The 26,121-nt window shown below is 36.8% G+C and overlaps 2 long non-coding RNA genes across 2 annotated transcripts in view; one reads left to right on the top strand and one right to left on the bottom strand.

The window, feature by feature from the left end:
• Nucleotides 1-22,232, top strand: part of LOC140001459 (uncharacterized) — a 64,233-nt gene extending 42,001 nt beyond the window's left edge. The window contains exon 3 of the long non-coding RNA XR_011806691.1: nucleotides 20,240-22,232. This is a non-coding gene — a long non-coding RNA (uncharacterized lncRNA). The remainder of the gene's footprint in view (nucleotides 1-20,239) is intronic.
• LOC119715442 (uncharacterized) lies at nucleotides 1,476-6,676 on the bottom strand. Its single transcript, XR_005262509.2, has 4 exons — nucleotides 6,643-6,676; nucleotides 4,961-5,276; nucleotides 3,720-3,815; nucleotides 1,476-2,765 (listed from the first exon to the last, which is right to left on the bottom strand). It is a non-coding gene; the product is annotated as an uncharacterized lncRNA (long non-coding RNA).
• Nucleotides 22,233-26,121: the final 3,889 nt, after the last annotated feature.

Raw genomic sequence — 26,121 nt, forward strand, 5'->3', positions numbered from 1 at the left:
AGCTTTAAGAAGTAGCTGTGGCTACTAATATACTTCAGCTGTTCTCAATTATTGTGTGACTACCCTGGCTGCTATTAATGGCAGGACTCTGTATATGTGTTTGTCTAAGTATGGGTAGCCTTCAGGCTACAGTTAAAAGAAGAACAAGAGATTTCTAATCCTTCTGTGTATGCACAGAAACTGGTTCCGTCCATATTATACTTTAGGCAACCAACCTAAAATTCTTCATGTATATTGATAACTATAGCCTGTCATCTGAAAGTATAGAATAATTTTTCCATTCTTCACACACTAGAAACGTTTGTCTCTGTAAATCCTAGGATGTATTAATTCGCAAATTAAATTGTCAAAATTAGGTCCAAATTCTTCTCAGTTGAATTTTAACTTCATTCTTTATCTGTAACATAAATAAATAGTTTTGTTAAAATATTTAAATGGCTTCTTGCCTTATTATATTCATATAATATAATTTCCAGGATATCTGAACACTTTTTAGTATTAAATAACAGTTATCAGCTTTCTTCCAGGGATAACAATCACTCTGCCTAATGTGTATTCTCCTCTGTTATTACTAATATACAGAAATATATATTTGAAAGTTACATAAATGAAAAGACCTTGTTTTCTGGAACAATTAATGACCTAATATTATAAAGGACCTTAAAGAAAGCTTGTTCTTTAGCTTGGAGGAGAGCTTTAATCTTATTGTAGAGAGTTTCATTGTGTCCACAGATATATTCTTCAGGTTATGATCTTCAACCTACATCTTTAGGCAAGTTTTCATATATTATCAAACACTGCAGAGATAACAACCATGGACCAAATCTAATCTCTCTAAGTTATTTAAGCAATTTGAGATGCAGATAGGCATTTTTAAAATTTTTCTGGAGGACTGAGTGGACTAGTCCTGTAATCCATTGTAATCAGTGGGAAATACATGTACACATTGGATCAACTCTGGAACCTCTGAGAAAATGCTTATTTGGATCTATCCCTGCTAATGCCTAAATAAATTTAAAAATGTAGGCCTTTGGATCTTGAGGTCAACTCAAAATTTGCATAAGAATGGCATATAGAAGGCATACCTAGCATGCTTGTGACAGCAATACTGCGATGCTGAAGAAACATCATGGTAAGACGGACTTGAAGTAACTCACATCACTGTACACTCATATGCTATTTATTAGTGTCTTTAATATGGTCTTTAATACTTAATAGTGTCTTTAATACTATAAAAGTCTCTAAAACTTTTGTATTCTGAGTAACAATGATAGAAAAGCTAAGGTAAAATAGTGCAATGCAACTAGCTTTCACATCTGTTTGCATTCTTTTTATTAACGACTTCCAAAAATTTATAACATTAAAAAAAGGAAGCATAATATGTAACTGTTTATTTTATTATTATTATTATTATTATTATTATTATTGTTATTATTATTATTATTATTATTATTAAATCAACTAAGTCCCAGAGATTTTATCTGTAAATTTGAGAAATCTTTGAGAGAATAGAAGAAAGAAGGTGAGGTTATAATATTTTCTTTAGCAAATTTAATAGTCTAGAGACCTTAAAAGGGAAATGGAATAGTGACAGAGTCTATTGGCATAAAGAATGAACAGCACTGAAGATCTTTTAGAGGTACTCCAGCTTTTGGTCAGTTTAACTCACCATTAGCTAACATTACTTCCAGTGAGTTCTTGTAGAGAGATTTTAACAAGAATCACAGGAATGGGAAGCAGAGGCATAGGTGATTAAGACATGCCAGTGCAACTACCTATCATAACAAATGTAGTTTCTCTAATAAAATGATGTTCTAGGCAAAAGGCAAAACTTATATGTATTAGCTACATGCAATAACTGCAGTTGTATTAAGAAAAAAATATTTCATTTTAAATAACACTGAATTCACCTTGAACATTTTAAAAATCCATCATCTAAATATAGTGGTAATAATATCTGTTCATGATATCAGTGCTATCAGCCATATCAAGTATTGCCCTTAGGCAACAGAAATAACCATATGTTTTAAGCAGTATATACTTTACTGCATTTAGCCACAATCTTGCTCTTAATTAGAAAAGCTGCATGTGCAAAAACAAGTATCTGCAAACTAATCAAGACAGTATAGGAAACTGACGGCAGGTAAGAGGATGGAACGATCTTTACCCCAGAAAGTCTGATGATGTATTTCCATACTGTGGCCACAGAGATGAGGTCAGATCTATGGTGAATTTGAAGTAACACAATTAAATCAATTGAATTACTCTGGATCTTCTCCAACTCAAGGGCACACAGTTTTTGGCAGTGGGTACTCATCAGCTCGTAGAAATCTGACCCATGCTCTGTGTATTGGCACAAATCTCTTAGCTCATTTCTGACAGATTTCTGGTGCAGGGTTTTGCCTCAGTGACTTAGGAAAACTTTGGAGGTGTTGCTACAGGTACTGTTTTGGAGGTACACGAGAACAGAAAAATGTATACATACATATTTATAAATTTTCTCTGTATATATATATATTGAATCATAGAATAATAGACTTGTGAGTTGGTTGGGACTCACAAGAATCACTGAGTCTAACTCTTGGGTCCCCAAAGGACCCCCCCCCCAAAAAAAAAAAAAAAAAAAAAATCAGACCCTGTATCAGAGAGCATTGTCCAAACACTTCTTGAACTTTGGCAGGCTTGCTGCAGCGACAACTTCCCTGGGGAATCTGTTCCAGTACCTGACCACCTTCTTGGAGAAAAGCCTTTTCCTGATATCCAGCCTGAAAATATATAAACACACACATATATATATAAACATATAGTTAAGCCTGCAACAAACTCAAATATATAGGTATGACCAACAATTTAAACTGAGATAATATGAAACAGAAAATCAACAGAGAATTCAGTGCATGAAATCACTCTAGTTGCATGTCAGGAATGTACACCATATTTATAGGACTAAAAATATTTGTTTTGAAAATCTGACATGTTTTCCCACCTGTCTACTCCTGCACATTGTCCAAGCACTTTCTAAGTGCACTTCAATTATTAGCTGCAAATAGATTTCAACAGTGTAGTTTGTTATATATGCATTAGTCAGTAGAGAGATGACAATGATTGATTTGTTTAATGACAACAATTTGTCTATGATTTTTTTCTCAATTATTTCTACTGCCTAATTTCCTTTAATCTTTGTTTCAAGTGCCTTAGGAGTTAACAGAAGAGTTTTATTTTCTGGAAAGTGGCAAAACATTTCTTCAAAAATTTGTCACACTCTATGGATGTACAGAAAATGGAAATAAGAAATCAGGGCTGATTGGTGTCCTGTGCTTTTGTAATCAATGAAACAGCCACAAATAAAATGTGTATCTGCATTTTCTCGGGATTCAGTCCTCAGAAAGCAGTGAAAGGTACTGAACACAAAATCTGCCTAGAGATCAATGTAAAAGAGTTCATATCCTTGTGTGGATAAACCTACGGAATTCTCTAGAACAGCTAGTACTTGATGAAATGTTGCTGGAGTAGTATCCTTCCCTCCACTTTAGGAAACCTGCAGGCTCTCTGCTTTAAGTGAGAGGGACTTGCTGAGACCAGATGATCAGTTACTGCCTGTCTACTAAAGACAGCTAACACCCGCAGGTCCAAGGACATGAATGTAATTTTGTGCTAACTGAGGCTAGGGGATAGTGCTGCAAAGGAGTTAGACAGATGAAGTGAGGAAAAGAGGTTACCTGGCAGAGGAACAATTCAAGCCCTTGATCTTCAAACATTCACCAGAATTCAATGCACTCAACCTTAAATGGACAGCAAAGGCAGTAGGAGTCAAACTGTGGAAAAATTAGAAGGAACAAGGGTATTTGCTCTGGTATAAAAGAAACTGACCAAATTTTGCTCAAAAGTCAGACTGAACCTTGTTTACCTCATCAGTCTGAACCTTTTATTATATCAGATATTACTGTGGGTGTCTGAGCAAGCCAACTTAGTCTTCTATAAATTAGTTCGTGTGAGACATTTCTTCTCACGTGTGTGTGTCAGGTCTCATTATCCTCAACAGCAAGTTGAAAGTAACTAAAAGTGGAAATGATTAAGAATCAGTGAGGTATGTTAATGTATGGTTTGTGTTTTATTGAAACTTCTCAGGGCAGCCAATTTACAGGAGGGAGGAGGAGTGCTTTTGACCTTCATTGCTTTATCATACACTTTTTGGGTGGATGAAATTCAAGTCTGCTGTTATATTCAAAAGCAGAGTGTGTTTTTAATAGAGGATTATATATTGAAAATATACTGCCTAGCAGTAGAAATGGTCTGGAAATACCAACAATAGCTCAGCATTGATCTGTCATGTTTTCTTTTAAGAAAGATCAAAAAAGATAAAAGATATAGGACTTTCCTTACAGGATTAGTTTAAAGTATCTAGCCAAATATGTAATAGTGTAGCTAGAAATTACCAAACTGGCTTTAAGGGATGTATGAGGTGAAAACAGTGAAAACACCTTTCATTCAGATTCTACCTAGGTGAAATCTGGCCTCTGAAATCAACTGTAAAATTCCCATCAGCTTCAAAGGAACTGGAATGTCAGCTTTACCATTAGTTTCAGAAGAGGATCAGTTCTGAAGAATAAAAAGTCTTTGATGTTTCTTCATAGGAAAATCTTTTGTTGGGACTCTAAAATCTTTGAAAAAATGTGGTAAAAGCTTCCTTATGTGGAAATAGTATTGTAACTCTTTATTCATCTTTCACTTGATGAATATTTGTAGCAAGGAATTGTGCATTCAGGATAGGATATAATGCCTGAGTTAGGAAATTGTTAGCTCTGGGGCCATTCTTCTGCTTGGCCTTTGATAGACACTTGTTATGCATCATATATCTGACAGTATCTTTCTATTTATCTGTCCTTTCACAAACCCATTACTTCAGATTATAGGTATTACAAACTGATTTATGCTATCTAGAATTTCTGCTCTACTTTACCTTTGATTTTACTTGTTAATGTCTGGTTCTACAGTCTCATCATCATTTTAGTTGTCTTCATGGTGCTGGTTGTACTAATAACCAATTAGCTAAACAGCTAGATCTATTTTACAGTATAAGCGGTCCAGAATCTATAATGTTCTTTCTCAGATGAGAGTCTCCAACCGATTAATATTGTTCCAGCAGACTGTGTGTCTGTCTTTCTTGCCCCTTCTCATGCCTCCGTCTCCTTCTTCCTGCCTCAGTATATGTAGGCAAAATTAACTTCCCAGGCAGAGGCTGCAAGCTCAAACTCATCTCTGCTTTTATAGATTTCCTGCAAAAAAGAGAAAGAAAATAATGGGTTTCAGTTCATTATATAAGCCTCAAAAAGAGTACCCAGTCCTTTTCCTGTCTACACACAGGAAGAAAATACCATGGTATCAGTCAAGTTGCTGTAGTGTCCTGTGTCTCCCTACCCTGCAGAAGCAGTTCCTTGTTACCAACCGGCAGACTCAGCTGCATAAACTTTTTCTTTGTGACTAAAATGAGTTGTGCTCTGACAATTCACTGAAGCTGTATCTCTAAAAGTATGAATATTAGCATTTTCTATTGTGGTGTCTAGGCCTAATGACAATTTTATCTTTCTTAAAGTTTGTGTTACTGATATTCACATTCTTAACGTTTATGCTCAGAATGACAGATATAGACATTTGAAATGGATCGTTTCATACCACTATTACATTATTATCTGCTATTTTATTAGCAGTGCTATTTTATATTTTAAAAAATACTTAAGTCAGTAGCAGTCTCTATTGCATACCTTACAATGACTCTTAAATCACTTCTCTAGCCTCTGTTCTGTTTTTCCTGTTTCACCAACTCTTCAGGGTAAAAATAGCTTTTATATTTATATTCTTAAATGCTGGAACTTACATTCACAGAAATCATGTGTGTTTCTCTCCATGTAAAACTTAACTTGGAGGGGGTATACAGTCATTTTAATTCAATGTCATTTTTTGGTTTAGTTTACCTTATAAGGTTTGTTGTGAGGTGTATCAACTTTCAGTACCATGTTAGATAGTTTCCATATAGCTTAAGAGAATCTTCCCTTGTTGCCTGATACTTTAACAGGTGGATTTTTTTTCTTACTTTTACATATGACACATTTGTATGTGATCTTTTTGCTTTCTGCAAAATAACCCATTCTTATATCTGACAACTTGCTAGTATGTGAATGTGTACGATAGAAGGCTTTGATAACCTCTTTTACACCTGTCTTGGAAAATTATTATTTTAAATCCTAATGCAGCCAGTTTCTATGATCTTCTCAAATTTGTAGTCATGTGTCAGTCTTGCATCTTTTTTAAATACACAGGATTTATTCTACTCTTATGTCTGGTTTGTGCAGACTCATTGCTTTCAGCTTCAGAAATGTTTCACTGTGAAAAAATGTCGTGATTTAACCCGGCCAGCAGCTAAACACCACGCAGCCGTTCGCTCACCCTGCCCCCTCCCTCTCTGGGACGGGGCAGAGAAATGGAAAGTGAAGCCCGTGAGTTGAGATAAAGACAGTTTAATAAGACAGGAAAATAATAATAACAAAAATAATAATAACAATAATAATAATAATAATACAATGGTGATAATAGGAAAGTAATAATAATATGTACAAACAAGTGATGCACGATGCAATTGCTCACCACTTGCTGACCGATGCCCAGCCTAACCCCGAGCAGTCTGGCCCCCTCCCCCCGGCTAGCCACCCCTATATATTGTTTAGCATGACGTCAGATGGTATGGAATACCCCTTTGGCTAGTTTGGGTCACCTGTCCTGGGTCTGTCCCCTCCCAGCTTTTACTGCACCCCCAGCCTGCCCGTTGGCAGGACAGAGCAAAAGGCTGAGATGTCCTTGGCTTAGTATAAGCACTGCTCTGCAACAATTAAAGCATCGGGGTGTTATCAGCACTCTTCTCATCTTAAGCCAAAACACAGCATTCCACCAGCTACTAGGAAGAAAATTAATTCTGTTCTAACTGAAACCAGGACAAAAAAAAACAACCAAACAAACAATATAACAACAAAAAAATATTTCAAGCTCAGAAGTTAACATAATTCTTCCATACAGTGCAGTTTCTCAAGTCAATATATGTATCTCTCTGTTTTTATCTGCTTCCTGACTTGTCTTTTTACCCTAACACTCTTCAGCTGGTCTTGAAGAAAAAAAACAGTGTGAACAAATAAAGCCTGACTTCCTAAATAAATTGCCAGGAGAGTTCATCTGGCCTAAAAAAGAAACACAAAAGGATTTTTCAAAATTGGTTTTGCAAAACCAATTTTCCCCTGTTCTCTTTTGTCACATTAGGTGATTTATTCACAGATGTCATGCTTTTTTTTTTTTTTTTTTTTTTTTTTTCCTGAAGGTATGTTATCTGATCTGCCTGTTCTGCAGTCTCTGCTACTAGTTTCTATTCCTCTCTCTGTATTCCTTCAGCATACGTGTATTTGAAAATCTGAGCAAGTCAAATAAACAAAATTTGATGAGAAAATCATTAAATAACAACAGTTGGGGAAAAAAAAAAAAAAAAAAGGAAATAACTGGATCCATGAAAGACATATATTCATGTCAGATGAGCCTGTTCATCTGAACAGAGGTCTCAATGTGCAGGCCACTGCTTCTGGTGTGCAGTTCTGGGCACCACAGTATAAAAAGGACATTAAACTGTAGGAGAGTGTCCAGAGGAGGGCGATGAAGATGGTGAAGGGCCTAGAGAGGAAGATGTATGAGGAGTGGCTGAGGCCATTTGGCCTGATCAGCCTGGAGAAGAGGAGGCTGAGGGGAGACCTCATTGCAGTCTGCAACTTCCTTGTGAGGGGAAGTGGAGAGGCAGGCGCGGACTTATTCTCCTTAATCACCAGTGATAGGACTAACGGGAATGATGTCAAGTCAAGGCAGGGGAGGTTTAGACTGGACATCAGGAAGAGGTTCTTCACTGAAAGGATGGTCACACACTGGAACAGGCTCCCCAGGGACACAGTCACTGCACCAAGCCTGTTGGAGTTTAAGAAGTGTTTGGACTGTGCACTTAGTCACATGGTCTAAAATTTTGGGTAGACCTGTGTGGCACCAGGAGTTGGACTTGATGATCCTTAAGGGTCCCTTCCAATTTGGGATATTCTATGAATCTGTGATTCTTTATTTTTCAACAAATGAAAAAAAAAAATCATAATCTCAGCACTGACTGCTGTTAATATATATATATATTATATAAAATAAATAATTGAACACAACTTATTATAATTGAAATTGTACATTCTCATTACACTGGCACCTTTTTCTTGGATAGAATCAAAGAATCACAGAACATCCTGAGCTGGAAGGGAACCACAAGGACCATTGACCAACTCCTGGCAACACACAGGTTTACCTAAAAGTTCAGACCATATGACTAAGAGCACTGGCTGCCAGGGTACACTGCTGGCTCATACTCAGCTTGCTATCAACCAAAACCCCCAGATCCTTCTCTGTGGGACTGCTCTCCAGTGTCTCGTTGCTCAGTCTGTACATATAGCCAGGATTGCCCCATCCCAGGTGCAGGACCCAGCACTTGCTTTTGTTAAACTTCGTACAGTTGGTGATCGCCTAGCTCTCCGATCTGTCCAGATCTCTCTGCAAGGCCTTTCCACCCTCAGTGGAGTCAACAACTCCTCCCAGTTTAGTATCATCAGCAAGTTTACTCAAAACATCTTCAAGTCCTACATCCAAATCATTTATATAAACATTGAAAAGAACTGGCCCTAAAATGGGGACCCTGCTGTTGACTGGCCACCAGCCTGATGTGGCCCCATTTATCACAACCCTTTGAGCCCTACCTGCTAGCCAATTGCTCACCCATCATATGATGTTTTTATCTAGCTGTATGCTGGACATTTTGTCCAGTAGGATCCTATGTGAAACTGTGTCAAAAGCTTTACTGAAATCCAAAAAGATTACATCAGCTGGTCTTCCTTGGTTGACTAGATGGGTGATCTTATCATAAGAGGAAATCAATTTTGTTAAACAGGACCTACCTCTCATGAACCCATGTTGTCTGGGACCACTGACTACATTGTCCCCCAGATGTGTTTCAGTGACTCCCAGGAATAACAGGATAACAGTTTCCTTAAGATAATTTTGACCTCTAATTTTGATTTTAACAAAATAATTGATATATTGAGACAAAGTGCTGTTCTGAAGTAAAAAATAATGAGGAACATGCAAGATTCATGTTCTTTGTCCTTATTTGGAGATGCTCATGGAAATTCCAAGGCCTTTTAGAAATATGTTATGTGTAAGGTATCCAATAAACATTGCTTTCACACCTAACATGTGCTTATCGTGCCCTTCATGAGACTGAGTGTGAGGCCTAAGACTAGCTATGGAGCCTCCAGAAACTGGGACTTTGAAGACCTTAAAAAATTTATGCGAAATACATGCTTTTGACAGTTTCTTTAAGGGTGTGTTGGATCAAAGGAGTATCTGATGAGATCTGGATGCAAGAAAAAATTATGTCAGCCATGTGTGGGCTACTAGCTGCTAAGTTCAGGTCTTCTGTTGTCATTCTCTAACTTTCTGATGGTCACATGGATGACATTCACTTTGTCCTTGTGCACCTACAGGATCTGTACACATTCACACGTATAAACTCTGAGGTTTTGTGGAAGTTATATTATAGGAAGCCCACATTAATTTCTGAAGACAAAGAGAAGCCAGTTTGTTGTTAATGATCATTCTAAGGTTTGATAAAATCAGTCCTTTTACACTACACTTCAAAGCATAACTTTGATCAGCATAGTCCATCTAGGAAGATTATAGTCTCACTGGTCATTGTTGCTTTTGAAGTCTTGGTACAAATACCAGCCCTGGAAATTACCCATGTCTGTTTCTGCAAAGAGAGGCTCCCTGTATGTGTCAGAAATACATGGCCTCCTATGGCTCCATTCCCAAGAAAGAAAGCACGTCAAAACACACATGATACTAACCAATGTAATTATTCCCTGGTGGCTCCTAAAGCAGGATTTTGTTGTCATGCAGAAGATAGATGTAAAGGTAGACTGAAAAGCTTCCAGCTCTCAAGCATGTGTATATGGATCTATAATACATAGGCCAGCATCCCACATCTACAACAGCCCTGCACATACATCGTCTGCTAGTAAATAACTGTATTGTAGAAAACGTCTCACAAAAGTTATATGGGACAGACAACAGACACCTGAATGAGACCTCTGTCACACACTGGACTTTTTTTCTTTTTTTTTTCTTTTTTTTTTTTTTTTTTAGGCTTCTATAATTTGTATCCTCTCAGCCAGATTTCTCCCACCAGTACCATCTTTTTTTTTTTTTTTCTCAGTTCCCCAGCCATATTCAGGCTGACACTTGTTTTTTTTCAGTTTACCCATGTTTCCCGATACTGTCCCTAAAAGACTATTTGTTTTTCAAGTGAAGTTAAGGAATATACTTTAATATCCAAATTCTGTGATATTTGCTACAGCTCCAAGAAACTTGATCAACTTCCATGCTTTTGAGGGGACAGAGGAAACATTCAAGCTATGTGGGGAAACAGTGGCACAAGATACATTATGAATTCTAAAAGAGAAATATTTAGTAATGTAAATAAATATTTTCTTCAGCTTCCTCAATTCAACACTTTTATACTTATATATTATTTTTATAATAATATTATTCCCTAAAATTTTTCCAATTTATCCTTTTGCATGGTCAAGTCCTCCAAATATATATTTTAGATATCTTCCACATTCTTTCTCAAGTCATACAGAGAAAATAATAATAATAAAATTCCTTACCACTATACTGAAAATAAAAGAAGGTTTAAGAAAATTATCAGTTGGTGTCCCAAATTAAATATCACAGAACTGTAGGGGTTGGAAGGGACCTCCAGAGATATTGGGTGTAACCTCCCCTGCCAAAGCAGGTTCCTCAGGGCAGGTTGCACAGGTAGTTGTCCAAATGGGTCTTGAATATCTCCAGAGAAGGAGACTCCACAGCCTCCCTGGGCAGCCTGTTCCAGTGCTCTGTCACCCTTACTGTGAAGAAGTTCTATTGCATGCTGGTGCAGAACTTCCTGTGCTCCATTTTATGGCCATTCCCCCTTGTCCTGTCCTCACAGACCATTGAAAAGAGAAAGAGGTTGGCCATATCCCTTTGTTTCCCACACTTATAGCATTTGTAAACATTGATAAGATCCCCTTCCATTCTTCTTCTCTCAAGGCTGAACAGACCCAGGTCTCTCAGCCTTTCCTCATAAGGAAGAAGCTCCAGGCCCTGTATCATCTTTGTGGCCCTCTGCTGGACTCTTTCCAAGAGATCCCTGTCTTTTTTGTACAGTGGAGCCCAGAACTGGACACAGTACTCTAGGTGAGGCCTGACCAGGGCAGAGGAGAGGGGGAGGATCACCTCCCTTGATCTGCTGGCCACGCTCCTTTTTATGCATGCCAGAATCCCATTGGCCCTCTTGGCCACCAGGGCACACTGCTGGCTCATGGCCAACCTGTTGTCCACCAGGATCCTCAGGTCCTTCTCCGCAGAGCTCCTCTCCAGCAGGTCATCCCCCAGCCTGTACTGATACTTGCAGTTGTTCCTTCCCAGGTGCAAGACTCTACACTTGCTTTTGCTAAACCTCATCTAGTTTCTTCCTGCCTGTCTCTCCAGCCTGTCCAGGTCTCTTTGAATGGCAGCACAGTCTTCTGGCATGTCGGCCATTCCTCCCAGCTTTGTATCATTGGCATACTTGTTGAGGGTGGGCACTCATCAGAGTCATCAATGAAGATGTTGAACAAGACCAGGCCCAACACCGACCCCTGGGGAACACCGCTAGTCACAGGTCTCCAGCTGAACTCTGCACCACTGATCACCACTCTCTGAGCTCGAGCAGTCAACCAGTTCTCAACCCACTTTACTGTCCACTCATCTATCCCACACTTTCTCAGCTTTCCTAGCAGGATGTCGTGGAAGACAGTATCTAAAGCCTTGCTAAAATCACGGCAGATGACATCCACTGCTCTCCCTTCATCTGCCCCGCTGGTGATGCCATCGTAGAAGGCAACAAGGTTGGTTGAGCATGATATCCCCTTAGTGAATTCACGCTGACTACTCCTCATAACCTTCTCTTCCAATTGCTTGGAGATGGCTTCCAGAACAAGATGTTCTAATGCCTTTCCAGAGACAGAGTTGAGACTGGCTGGACTGTAGTTTCCCAAAACGTGTGAAGGTCTCAACATTTTCCCAGAGTCTCATATCAAACATTTTAGTCTGAAAAACAAGCAGAAATACATTACATTAAGATTTGCCATGGCAAATCAGACTGATCTTATTCTGAAAGAGTGATTGTCTACAGGAGAATCAAGACGTTTTTCTTTCTCTTTGTAGACTTGTAAAAATCACTACCTGAAATAGTAATCATGAATAAATAAAACAAAAAGAGATTACAAGTCTCCAGCAAAATGTTATTTCTGCTTATGTTTGTTTCTGAGACTTCATTTCTAAAACCCTGATCACCTGATTTCTAAAACCCTTGACCACTGTATCTTGGTAACACATTATGTTGTATGGGGTAATCACTCATTTTTGTTGTACCAGGTGGGATGCCATTTATTGAAAATTTCTGATATCAAAACAGACAAAAAACAAAGTTTGTTAAGTGTCTAAATAGAATAAATAGCTACAACAATGGTGGGGTAGCATAACAACAACAACTTCTTGTATTTCCTTATGAAGTTAGAGGGTCCATCCCTCCCTTTCCATTGTTTGTCATAGATCTGGCTTTCATTTTCATCATATTAACAGCTCTTTTATAATTTAAATAGTAAAACATAACCATGCTACTCAGAGTAGCATGAGTTCTTGTGTCTCACTCAATTCATGCACTTTTCTGTAACCTCACTGAAATACTTATGTAGTTTAGAAATATGCATTTTGCAAAATTCAAAGCATAAACTACAATTTGGTTCTACCTAGTACTGTTTCCAAGATATTCTAATTTCATGAAATTAGAGCAGAAAATGAAAATAAGGAAGAAAATATCTTCTATTTTTCAATATATATGTATAGAAAAAAGCAAAAAAAAAAAAAAAAAAAAACCACACACAAAAAAACTAGAAGTTTGTCCAATACTATACAGATTTTTTTTTTTTTTTTTTTTCTGTAATAGATCTAGCTTGCATTTGTTATGTGTCAGCTCAATTCTTCATTGGTAAAGGCCAGCCTGTCTCTCAATACTCAGTCTGTTTCTTCTCCAGTTTTATTAAATGTGTAGGAGAAATTAAATATGGGAAAGTAGAAAGAGTAGAAGCAAAAACACAGACCCATGTATTTCTCAAACACTGATTTTGTCCTCTGTGAAAGTAAATCCAAAGTTAAAAATAAATGCAGTTGTGGAATATGAAGCTGTGAAATAACTAAGGGATTTTTATTGTGCACTTTTCATTTGCGCGAAGTTGCTTTATGCCTCAAGAAATAAGAGCCTTATGTTGAATTTTACCAAAATACAATTAGGTTTATGACCTGCAGACATTTTTGCAATCTGCTGGATGCTTTAGCTGTTGGGTTAGCTTTCAGTGAATGAAACAAAGGAAATGCAGACATAAATGAGTGTATTTTAATTAACCTACTTTTTTAGTAGCAAGATACTGAAATCATCTTGCCCTTGTAGCAATTACATGAGTTTATGCTTTCATACATACAAGTCAAAACCCAAACTTTTCTAAATTCCAGAAAGCTACTTTAGGAAGCAGGTGCCTATTTTTTATTATTATTCTAGCAGCTGAAGAGTTAATGGGCATCAAAAAAAGTAAATTTCAATACAAGTTTAACTATAGAATGTTGGATATAAAGAAGTAACAGAAGTAAAGAGGATCATGGTCTACTTGGAAAATGTCTTAATTTCCTATCTTTGCCTTAAAGTATGCTGAGCAGTAAGAACCAAAGACAGATATCCAGATCTACTTGTATGCATATAGCTCCATAAGGGATGAAAATCAGAACTATTTGAATTTCTTCATCTTCCTCAGAGTCACAGAATTTGGTCTCTGAGGTTAGTGCAAATTTTCCATTCTGTTGCCAGAGATTTTCAATTCTTGGTGGTTTTAAGAAAAATGGGCAATAAACTGAATGTGAATTACATTGAAATAATGAGCAAAGTGTCTGTACCTCTATTCACTGTGAGCAATGTTTGTCCCAAGGTGATCTGGTTTTCTACTTTCCATTGCTTCTTTAAAGTTTCCTCATATTCTTTATTTCATATTAAAGGATGTTCTTATATATAGATTGATCCCAGAGTGATTTTTCAGTAAATCACAAAAAAGATGGCGAATTTAGTTTCAGATAATCAGATGTTATACTTATAGACCAAATTAAACAAGCAAACAAGAAACAAGCAATCAATCAATCAAAACAAAAGACACAGAGCACCCCACCCCACCCCCCCAATTAAAAATAAATAATTTCTTAAAAAAAATGACTAACTTATAGTCTTGTGTCTTGGCTTTCAAGCATGCCTATTGCATACAGATTCTAACGAGAGATATGAACTGTGACAGAACAAAAAATTCAGCTCCTAGGCAGAGTCCTTTGGGAGTAGAATCTTCCTTGGGCCTGTGCCTCTGTTTCTTTTTTGAAAAGATTTAAGAGCAACTTAAGGTGATTTAGGTTTTGTCAGACTGATGTAAGATGCAAATGATGATGCATGGACTTGTCTTTAGCCACTGAATTTTCATAGACTGGAATAAAGAAATATCTTCTACTGGACATCCAACCTATCTTCTCCACTCCCCCAGTAAATAAATAAATAAAATATTTAGCTTGAAAAGGGTAAAGGGCTTCATGGTTTTCTTGGAGCACTGGATACCTATCCACCCAGCAGGCTCTGAACTTTCTACAGAGACTCTTCAGGTTTCTATGGTTGTTTTCTATGTCAGGCTATTTGTTAAAGTTCTGAAAGTGCTGCATGAGTCTTTTCATTTTATTTTTTAAAGGTGAATACTTTGATCATATTCCTCTACTCTTACATTTGGCTTATCTCTTACTCAAAATGTAGGAAAGATTATTTTTAAAGAAAGACACTGGTAGTGCCAGGTTTTATGGTAGCAAATTACAACATCAACAACAGACTGGAATAATTTTGCGTAACTATGTGTTAATAACTACAGGAAATTAATTATAATTTTGAATAGAAAACACACAGAGTAAATAAATTATATGAGCAATTCCATTTGTTCCCAGTGACCTCTCAATGGTGCTTATTAGAAAAGTTAACATTCTTTCTCAGGAGCTTAAAGAAATATTGTATGTGATCTGCACTGACAATATCCAGTAATACATGTGAAAAAGAAAAATCTGGAAGAATTTCTATATGTTGTCAAATATATAATCAATTTGGCACAGAAGTTACTTTTTTACAGTAGTACTCATTCTGCTATGTTTATACAAAGCTCACTTTTAAAAATATCACTTAATTTTAAAGTTTGTAAAGAGCCATACACTATCTACACCAATGTTATTGTAATTGGAGGTAACCAGAGAAATTCTACTGCTGCGGAACTGGTGACTGATTAGAAACATGATAGATTTCATATACAATAGGAAATGTTAGTTTATTTCATTGGACCACTGATAATGCACAATTAGAGCTGAAATCAGTTCCTTGGAAGGTGATCAGTCATCTGGAATTACCTTTATTTGCTTGAATTCATAGTTCTTTGGACATGACTCAGGGTGTAAAAACATTTTCCAGTTTCTCTCTTTAAAGATACTTATTAATGGTTTAATTTTTAATTTAACCTATTTCTTTTTTATTATTATTATTTTATTTAATTCTATACCCCACCCCAAAATATGTCCTTTTTTCCTCTCCTATTTATTTTAGCCTCATGGCAGTGGTTTGGGCAATTAGGACTAACAATCAAATTACATGTAAAAGATATCCCAGTGGGTAATGTAAGTTAAACAACTTGTTCTACAAAAGAATAGATCTGGAAAGTTCAATTAAGTCTTTATTTGAAGTAGGTTTCTGAAGTTTTCCTTAGTTTCTCTATAAAAGAAGTAAATAAATCCTAATTTAAGTGGCCTTCACACCATTCCCACTTGTGAAACTTACTAAATGCTTGGGTATTATTATTAAATTAATACTCCATTGAATGTATTTAAAACAATTACCATATTATCAAATACAGGAGCAGAGAAGTGTTTTTATATTTTGTTTCTTTGTTTGTTTTAATATTGATGTAACATTGATGAGAAGCTACTTTTTGTTGTTGTTGTTGTTGTTGCTGTTTTTTTTTTGTTTGTTTGTTTATTTTAGCCAGCAGCTAATGATGTCAAGAATGCCAGCAAACATCGCTGAGGTCAAATAAGTAAGTGTCCAAGAGAACTAGTAGGAGAATAAAGCAATCAAACATATTATCTGTGAGCAGGAAGCCCTTACTGAAAGGGAGGAGGCCAAAAAAATAACCAATTTTTAATTACATAAGTACTGGTGATCAGTTAACAAAAACTAGGTACTGAACATGTTTGGAGGGGATTTATATTAAAAGTAATAATTTAATCTAAGGCAGTAATATAAATTCACCAAAGTGAAACTGATAGCCAAGTTTTGCTTTAGTGTTTTTGTTTGTTTGTCAGCAAAGAAAATAATTCTCTCTTGGTTGTTGTGTTCTTACAGTAGCTTAAGTGTGGTTGACTAAAGTCGAATCTTACAGAAGCAGAAAGTGTTAATTGGGCATTATACAGTTTCATTATAATCTGTTGTACATCAGAATCTATTTGGTTTAATGACCATGTTAGATTGCATCCTAGATGTGTATTTTGGAATAAATGACATTGCAATGTTGAAAAGCAAAAGGAAATTTCAGAAAATTATTTTCCTTTTGCTGTTTTTTCTTGATAAGTATTCAGATTGTAGTAAATGTCACTGTGTTACAGATGCTGTGTAAGTAATTTCAAAACTATATCCAAATTGGAGTTGAGATAACATATAGTCCAAACAAGAAAAATCTCCCTGTTTATAAAATAGTAGGTGCTTTAAAACAAAGAGAATCATAGGACATTGCTTCCTGTAAGAAGCCTGGGGGCTTGTGAAGAGTAATTAGTTTACCAGTACACAAAAACAGTGCTTGCAGAGGTTAGAGAGTAACTCTCTTTAGTAGGATGACGTTTTTCTAAAGAACGGTATTTTACCTTGTACACAACAGCCATTAAAGAACATTCCAGGAAATTAATGATCCAAAAGCGTTTAAACCAATGTGAAGGTTTTTTTTTTTTTGTTTTGTTTTGTTATTGTTTTTTCCTGATGAGTTATGTTAACTTCTCACACTATGCTTAGCTCTGCCCTTGGCAGACTTCAATCTGTCTGCATAGAACACATGCAGGAGATACTCAATGTAAGATACTCCAAAACCACATAAGGATAAACACAATGAATCTTCAAACACATGTGTTACTAACTAATCATAGAATCATAGCAACATTAAAGTTGGAAAAGAGCTCCAAGATTATCTGGTCCAACCATCCCCCTACCACCAACGTCACCCACTAAACCATGTCCCTAAGCATCACATCCAACCTTTCCTCAGGGACGGTCACTCCACCACTTCCCTGGACAACCTGTTCCAATGCCTTACTACTCTTTCTGAGAAGAAATGTTTCCTAATTTCCAACCTGAACCTCCCCTGGCACAACATGAGGCCACTCCCTCTACTTCTATCACTAGTTATCTGCAAGAAGGGGCTTACCTCCAGCTCCCCACCACTTCCTTTCAGGTAGTTGTAGAGAACGGTAAGGTTCCCTGAGCCTCCTCTTCTTCAGATTAAACAATCCCAGCTCCCTTAGCTGCTCTCACAGGACTTCTGTTCCAGACCCTTCTCAGCCTCACCAGAGCAGAATACAGGTCCTATACAGGTCTGATCACCTCCCAGGTCCTACTGGCTACACTAGCCCTGATATAAGCTAGGATGCAATTGGCCTTCTTGGCCACCTGAGCACACTGCCACCTCATGTTCAAGCAAGTGTTAACCAACACCCTTAGATCCTTTTCCTCTCCAAAGCTTTCCAGCTACTCTCCCCCAAGCCTGTAGCATTGCATGGGGTTTTTGTGGCCTAAGTGCACGATGAGGCTCTTAGCCATGTTGAACCTCATCCCATTGGCTTCTGCCCATTAACCTACCTTGACCAGGTCCTTTTGGATCCAGTCCTATTGGATAGTAAAGACCAAAAGCAGGAAAGGAAGGAGGACATACCTTGCTGTTTTGGTGGAAACAGGTTATTAAACATGTCACAGTGTACTAATGTTGTATCTAACCTATGGGCATAGACAGCATGTACCAATAAGCATTGCAATTCATGGACAGTCATCTCTGCAAGAAGAAGTCATACCACACAAAAAACAGAGAATAACAAAAACTTGAGGCTAATGAATTTGAAGAGATAAGAAGTCAGGTATTTTGATCTCATATGTTTATCCTTGTTATTCATTAAATATTTAGGAATAAAGTCAATAAGCCAGATAAATGTGAATATTAATGTAGCTTTCAGCTTAGCTTGGAACTCAATAATACTCTAATTTATCCACCCTCAGCAGAAATGGGAGAGAATTCTAGCTTTCGTACAATGTACCTGTTAATATGAAGCTTTCCAGACACATTACACAGTATATTCACAGCCAGTTGATGTAATCTTTTTGCATTTCAGCAAAACTTTCAATACTGTCTCTCATAGTATCTTTCTGTACAAAATGTCTAGCATACAGATAGACAAAAACATAATGCAATTTGTGAACAATTGTCTGGCAGATCTGGCTCAAAGGGCTATAGTAAATGGGGTCACATCAAGCTACTGGTCAGTCATTGTTAGGGTTCCCCAGAGCTCCATTTTAGGACTAGTTCTCTTTAATGTTTTAATAAATTACTTGGATGCAGGACTTGAAGGTATACTAAGTAAGTTTGTAGATGACACTAAATTGCGAGGAGATGTTGATTCTCTTGAGGTTGGAGAGGGCTTGTGGAGAGATCTTGATAAATTAGAGGGCTGGGCATTTAACAAGAGCATTGTTAAATAACCATTTAACAAGAACAAGCGCTGGATTCTGCACCTTGGATGGGGCAACCCTGAGTGTACCTACAGACTGCAGGGTAAGAGGCTGTAGAACACCTATACAAGAAAGAGATCTGGGTGTTCTCATTGACAGCAAACTAAATATAAGTTAACAATGTGCCCACTGTTAACCATGAGGGCCAGCCACATCCTGGGGTGCATCAGGCACAACATTTCTGACTGGTCAGTCGAGGAAAGTGACTGTCTCACTCTGCTCTGCACTGGTGCAACCTCACCTTGACTGGTGTATGCAGTTTTGGGTGCCACAATTTAAAAAAGACATCAAGTTATTAGAGAGTGTCCAAAGGTGCTCTACAAAGATGAAGTGCCTAGAGGAGAAGATGTGTGAGCAGTGGCTGAAGTCATTTTGTTTGTTTAGCCTAGGGAAGAGGAGACTGAGGGGTGACCTCAGGGCAGGCCTCAGCTTCCTCAGGAATGTGAGAGAATTCCTCATGACAGTGGAGGCGGTGATGTTGATTTCTTCTCTCTGGTCAGCAGTGACAGGATGTGAGAGAATGGCATGAAATGGAGATTCAGGTTGGATATTAAGAAAAGATAGACACTGGAACAGGCTGCCCAGGGAGGTGGTGGAGTCACCATCCCTGGAAGTCTTTAGAAGACGTTTAGATGTAGAGCTTAGGGATATGGTTTAGTGGGGACTGTTAGCGTTAGGTCAGAGGTTGGACTCGATGATCTTGAGGTCTCTTCCAACCTAGAAATTCTGTGATTCTGTGATTCTGTGATTCTTCCCTGAGAGGTTGTTGAGGCTCTGTAACAGTCTCCCCAGGGAAGTGATCACGACGGCAAGCTGATGTTCAAGAAGCATTTGAACAATGCTCTCAGACATATAGTTTGACTTTAGGGTAGTCCTGTGTGGAGTCAGGACTTGGATTCAATGATCCTTGCAAGTCCCTTCCAGCTCAATTTATTTTATGATTCATATTCATAATCATATTTTATGATTAGACCATAGGTCTAATTTACAAAGCATTGCCCTATTTTCCAGATATACAGTGTGGAAATGATTTTTTTAATTATTATTTTTATTTTATTTTTTTTCTGAAATACCTAGTTATAAAACAGACCTTAAGTTTTCTTTATGCAGTTCCAGGGATGGAAGGAAAACCTTGAAATGTCTCTCATCTTTCATCTTTGATAGGAAGCCAGTTGTGAGCAACAATGAAGCAATGACAAAGGGGGAAGAAGTGAGAAAATAAAAGAGACAAGAATGAAACAGAAAAAAAAAACGTGAAACACCTTCCCAAGATGTGACAGCTTTTGAAGAAATTCCTCTGAATGGCATAATTTTCTCATATGAAGATCAAGGATATTTGTTAAAGAAAATGCAATAATTGTGAAAAACTGTCTGAAGGCAGAATTCAAAGATTTTCATGGGGGCAAGAGAAGTCTGTATTTCTTGTTACATTGTGTATTTTACCTGACATTCCAACAGCAAACACCAGACTTAACAATGCAGCAGTTTTTTGAGCTGATCCAAACTGCCAACTAGTAGATTTTCTTTCCAGTTGACTTCTGATTAAACCTAGGAGTTATTCTCATTAAGAGAGTTAATTGATTGAATGTAGATAATCTTTGTCATAGTCTCACACAAAACCTTTCTTCTTGTTCTTGTTCTTGTTCTTGTTCTTGTTCTTGTTCTTGTTCTTGTTCTTGTTCTTGTTCTTGTTCTTGTTCTTGTTCTTGTTCTTGTTCTTGTTCTTGTTCTTCTTCTTGTTCTTGTTCTTCTTCTTCTTCTTCTTCTTCTTCTTCTTCTTCTTCTTCTTCTTCTTCTTCTTCTTCTTCTTCTTTAATGTCTGAATAAATTACATGGTAATGACAGAATCAAAGAAGGAGCTGATAAGGTAAGGAAAGTACATATGTCAAACTGCAGACTGAGACCAAGCTAAGAAAGTAAAAGGTGCTTTCTGTTGCAGGTGGGAGAAGTACATCAGCAATGCATTTTCAAAAAACAGATGAGACTGGCACTTGTGCCAAAGTATTCCTTCTCTGTCTCATTACCTTAGATCTGGTTTCCAACACTGCTGGCTCTAAGAAAAAGAAAATATACAAAATTACCATGCACATGCTGTACAGAATGAAACATCAAACCTCTACGCAAACAGAAACCTCATAAAGCACATACTATAGAGATACAAATTAGAGACACAAAAGACACTTGGCTGGTAAAAATAAATAAATAAATTTGAAAAAAAAAATAAACATTTATCTTTGGGATTTTTAGCACTTAAGATTCCTATAGACTTTACTACTAAATGAGACTTTCTTATTTCACTTTTAATAAATATTTCCATATTTACTGGAGGCAAAAAATAGATGGTTAGTTAAACAAATAGCACAAAAATCTTCCTAAATAAATAAGCTTTACTTTAGGACTGAAAGTTTAGATCAGATATTTTCTTGTTGCTTAATTAAAAGCAGTGTCAACTACAAAGCTGTAATGCAGATATGGTCTGCAATTAAGCATTTTCAGAGTCCTTTGTGTGAAAGTAAACAGGAACTTGAAAAAAAAGGATAATCAAGAATCTATGAGGCCTCATCATTATTTCCTTTTGACTTTTTTTGACTTCTACAGTTGCTAGAAGTTTTGTTAAGGAAGAGCAGGTAATTTGAAGTAAAATAAATGTTACCTAAATGAGAAAAAAAGAAAAAAAGTATTTCTTAAACTTTCCCTTCACAGACTATTTAGTCACCCAATCTGGCAGTGTTTAGAGTAACCTACTTAATATTCTGCCAGTAGGCAGTGTATTTCAGCCTTGTTTACCAAACTTCATTATTGGAAGTCAGTGCTTAAAAGGGTGTAGCAATATGTACTCATCTACTTCTCGTTTTGTAGTCATTGACCTTTTTATTGCCTTACTCAGTGCAGTAAAACCAATTGTTTGTTTTACATGGGTTTCCAAGTGTGCAAGATTTGCATTTTGTATTTCTCCTTGAATTGTGCATTTATGCTCCCAGATTACTCTTCTTGATTGTGCAAAGAAAGATTAAAAATGATAATGCAAATGGCAACCTGTTTTATATGCCATTTGGGATTCCTATCACAACTGTATCTGTCTTTGTGTATGTGTATGTGCATATGTGCGTATGTAAGTCCTGCCAACTAAGGTCAATTGATTAAATAAACAAATAAATGGACTTCCTGTTGCAGAAGGCAGCAGATGAACCTTGACTCTTTCTTTGCGTACTATTTACTATGCAAATAAAATAGCTACATCAGTCAACAATTTTCTCCTTCCATTCCTATCAAAAGAAAGTAAAATCCTAATGACAGAGCATGAAACATGAAATAGAACATATGCAGAACATCATATAAGCCACTCACTAGTTTCAAGTAAGATTCAAGTAAGATATAAGAAATATACTGTATAATGGACACTGGAGCGTGCAGGTGCTGAATTCATTTTAGGTATAATCTAATAATGATTAATTTATGATGACAGCTTATCACCTGAGATTTGTTATGCCTTAAAACCTCCTCAGATATGCCTGCAACAATCTCTGTTTTTGAAGGAAACAGACAAACCAATATGTTCAATTTTTCTGACTGTTAATTATTCCAAAAGGAAAATATTGATAGTTTTAACAAAATTAACAGAAATAATTTAATCAATTGGAATTTGTCATATATTTATTTTAATCCATCAATGTTATGGATGGAAATGTCTTCTCAGGTTTTCAGAACTGATACACAACCTCCTCTTGTTGGGTAGGTTTAGGTCCAGTCTTCATCAGATCTGTGTCATATGAAAGGTAGACTTAAGACAGGGAGCATTTATTTGAGGGTGTAAAAGAGCAGGGTGGGCATACTCTACATCATTAATAAATCTGTTTATGGGTAGATAGATGAAGAATTGCTGCAGAACCTGGTGATTTGGAGACATGGCCTACTGTGATAAACATTCATGCACAGCGGTCATGACCTACAGGACAAGACAGAAGAGTACTCTTCCTCTCTGTGAAAAGGTGGTGCCAAATGAGCAAGCAGAAGTCCTGGACCAGCCAGACTTGTCTGCCTGCCAGGAACAAATATTTTGCTGTGTTGCCGGGTGGACAAAGGCTGTATTGCTCCTGGCCTGTGAAGAGGAATGGAAGTAACCCAAGTGTAAGCTGGTGGAGCTGTCATGATTCAGAAATAAGAGGAAAAGCCTGGCTCCTGCACAGATAGAGCAAAAACAGAACTGATTAAGGTGGTGGAGGAATGCAATTATAAATCCACACGTGAAGCTTTTCCCTTGGAGACAGTGCTGAACCCATGTTACAGCATGAGATGTGTGGAAGGAATACTAACAGATGTCCCATTTTGAGAGGTAATATCAGTATCAATGTTTATGATTATGTAATTAAACTCCATATAATATAACCTTCAAGTAAAAGGGTTAAAGGATTTAATCCCTGATTTTTTGCCCTCTTTTCATCCAGATTACATATTTACATATTAAAATTTATTAAATTTTACTCCTCTTCTTCCCTACACATTTTTTTTTTTTTCTGTTTGTGCTTTGCTTGGTAAAAAAAGATTGCTGCACTGAGCCATCACAGGTTGTGTGGAGCCCCTATCAGGTTCCTCCAGCCACAGCTAATGATGTAAACTCTGTGATGTGAGCCCTACCCACCTCACACATAAATAGTGAACTTTAGGTTTAGAAGTGCTTTAAAATTACTCCAGAAATTTCCAGAAGAAAGAAACTCTAGAGATGTGAGATAACATCCATGAGTTAATTATTCAAGGTATAAATTGGTGTAAATATTACATTTTTGGTCATAAATCTATCCTAAATCTAGCAAATTATTTTACTTATTAAGGAGTGCTAAACCCATACATATTTTTTCCCATCTGGAAATTATCTGTTTCCTGAGACAGTCACAGAATTTTAGCTGAAAAAAATGTGTGCTTATGGATATACTGAAGTTAGAGTACAACATGAAAGAAGTAGCAGTTCCTCTGTATTTGAAGTTTCTGAATAGAGTTCAAGCCACTACAATCTACACTTGGGTTTCTCTTAGTCTCTTCTCAGAAATAGAAAATAATGCTAGTGTCTTTTTCTGAATATTCACTAGCAGAGGGACTGAAACCCTGTCATCACTGGAGTTAGTAACAACATCAGCAGACAGTGGTATTTCTATGTTTTTAGGTTCTTTCCTGGGAGAAGTGGGGAGCAGAGCATGTTATCTTACCAGGTATTAGATAATCTGAAATTATGTCCTTTTTGATTGTCTCCATGAGCCGTTCCACTTTCTATAAAATTATTTAAGTGTTAATAGTGGCTTCTTGGGAAGTGCAGCATCTGGCTATAACATCTGTTCAGAAATGTAATTTATTGGTACAAGTGGAAATATGTCAAGAGAAAACACAGAATTAGCTTATCATTTAGTGATTATAGCTTGGTGAGTCCCTAGAAATTAAGAAATGGTGGTTTCAAATTTCCTCAGGGAGAGGAATAAATTGAATGTGCTCTTTCTATCCTGACAGGATGCCCAACCTCTCTGTTACTCAACCATAAATGCTACCACCTGCAGCAGTTTTGTGAAACCAGTCCTTCATTTTCTTCACCTTTTCTATCTACTCCAAAATGGAATATTTATTTCTGGCTGAGAAAAAAGCAATTTCATCCAAGTTCTCACTTTGGCAAGAAAAAAAAGCAAAACATTTCTGTGTTTATCCATTTATTTATTTATTTATTTATTTTTCTAACTGAGGTTCAGTACTAAGGGAAGGGGCAGTGTCAGTTTGTATGTTCCCACTCTAATTATCTTGAAGGACATTTTTCTCACCTTACATAGCCAGGAAAATTATTTCTGTTCTATTCTATTCTATTCTATTCTATTCTATTCTATTCGAAAAGGATGAAACTGACACACTAAGTGCTTTTTGGGTAAGCAGAGTTCTATTACTTCCTTGCAAGCAGTACTATTTAAATCCTTTTATACAATATACCTGAAATCCTTACAGTGCTTTCCAGGGCGCTTTCACTAAGTCATAAACACACAGGAAAAAAAGAAAAGCATCAGTAACAGACTAAGGCAGCAGTAATGAACTGTGGAGTCAAACTGCTGATAACAACAGGAACTTAATATTAGCCATTAACCTCTACAACATACCTGCATTCAACTTGGAACCAGCTCTCAGAAAATGTTACCTTACCTATTGGTATGCAATCCATCAGAAATATTCATTTCTGAAGCTCTTGCAATTACAAATTCTATGCATGGCTATGATTGTAAAAAACAAAGAACTGAAGTAGTTGTGAAGCTTAAAATTTATGGATCCTCAAAAGTCTTCAAGTTTTTTTTTTTTTTTAATTCTTTTTTTTTTTTTTAGTTATTTTTATTTTTTTTTATTTTTTCCTGGAATTGCTTGTGACTTCTGTGGAGATATGTGATTTCTCCTGCAGAGAATGCAGGTCATCTTCAATAAAAGATGGATTTCTAGACTGCAGGAGGCAGGGTAGTACATGGCTTCTCCAAGCAAATTCTTGCAGTTAACTGTAACTAAATTTAAACTGGTTATGTGCAAGTACAAACTCTCCACACTTTAAGGAAAACACATTCTGGGGGATAGTGGAAAAAAGAAAGGAAGAGTGACTAAAATTTTCTCTCAGTATCACCTTCTAAGCAAAGGGTCAAATTTTGAAAAGATCCTGTTTCCAGCTTCTATAATTGCTTGAGCTTCCATAACCAGGGGTGACAGGTTTGTCAGAAAGAGGTGATATATTTCATTAAATAGAGTTTGCCTTCCTCCATGTTTATCAGACAAGATTCCGAGAACACAGAATGCAGTTTGTCTAACATAGCAACAATAAAAAACAAAAATTATGTTGCTTCCTACCAAACATTGCCTTGAATTTGTCTTCAATTCTATGGATACAAATACCATTATCTCTATGAAAATAATGTCTAAGGGGATTTTTTTTTTCTTTCTTTCCAGTTTTGAAGTTTCTCCTTGTTCTAATCCATTGCCATGAGCACATTTAACTCTTTGCTCTTTTCCTATCCTTATTGTTCAGTATTTCCTCATTCCCT

Source organism: Anas platyrhynchos, chromosome 1, assembly GCF_047663525.1.
Source record: "Anas platyrhynchos isolate ZD024472 breed Pekin duck chromosome 1, IASCAAS_PekinDuck_T2T, whole genome shotgun sequence".
NCBI classification, from domain to species: Eukaryota; Metazoa; Chordata; class Aves; order Anseriformes; family Anatidae; genus Anas; species Anas platyrhynchos.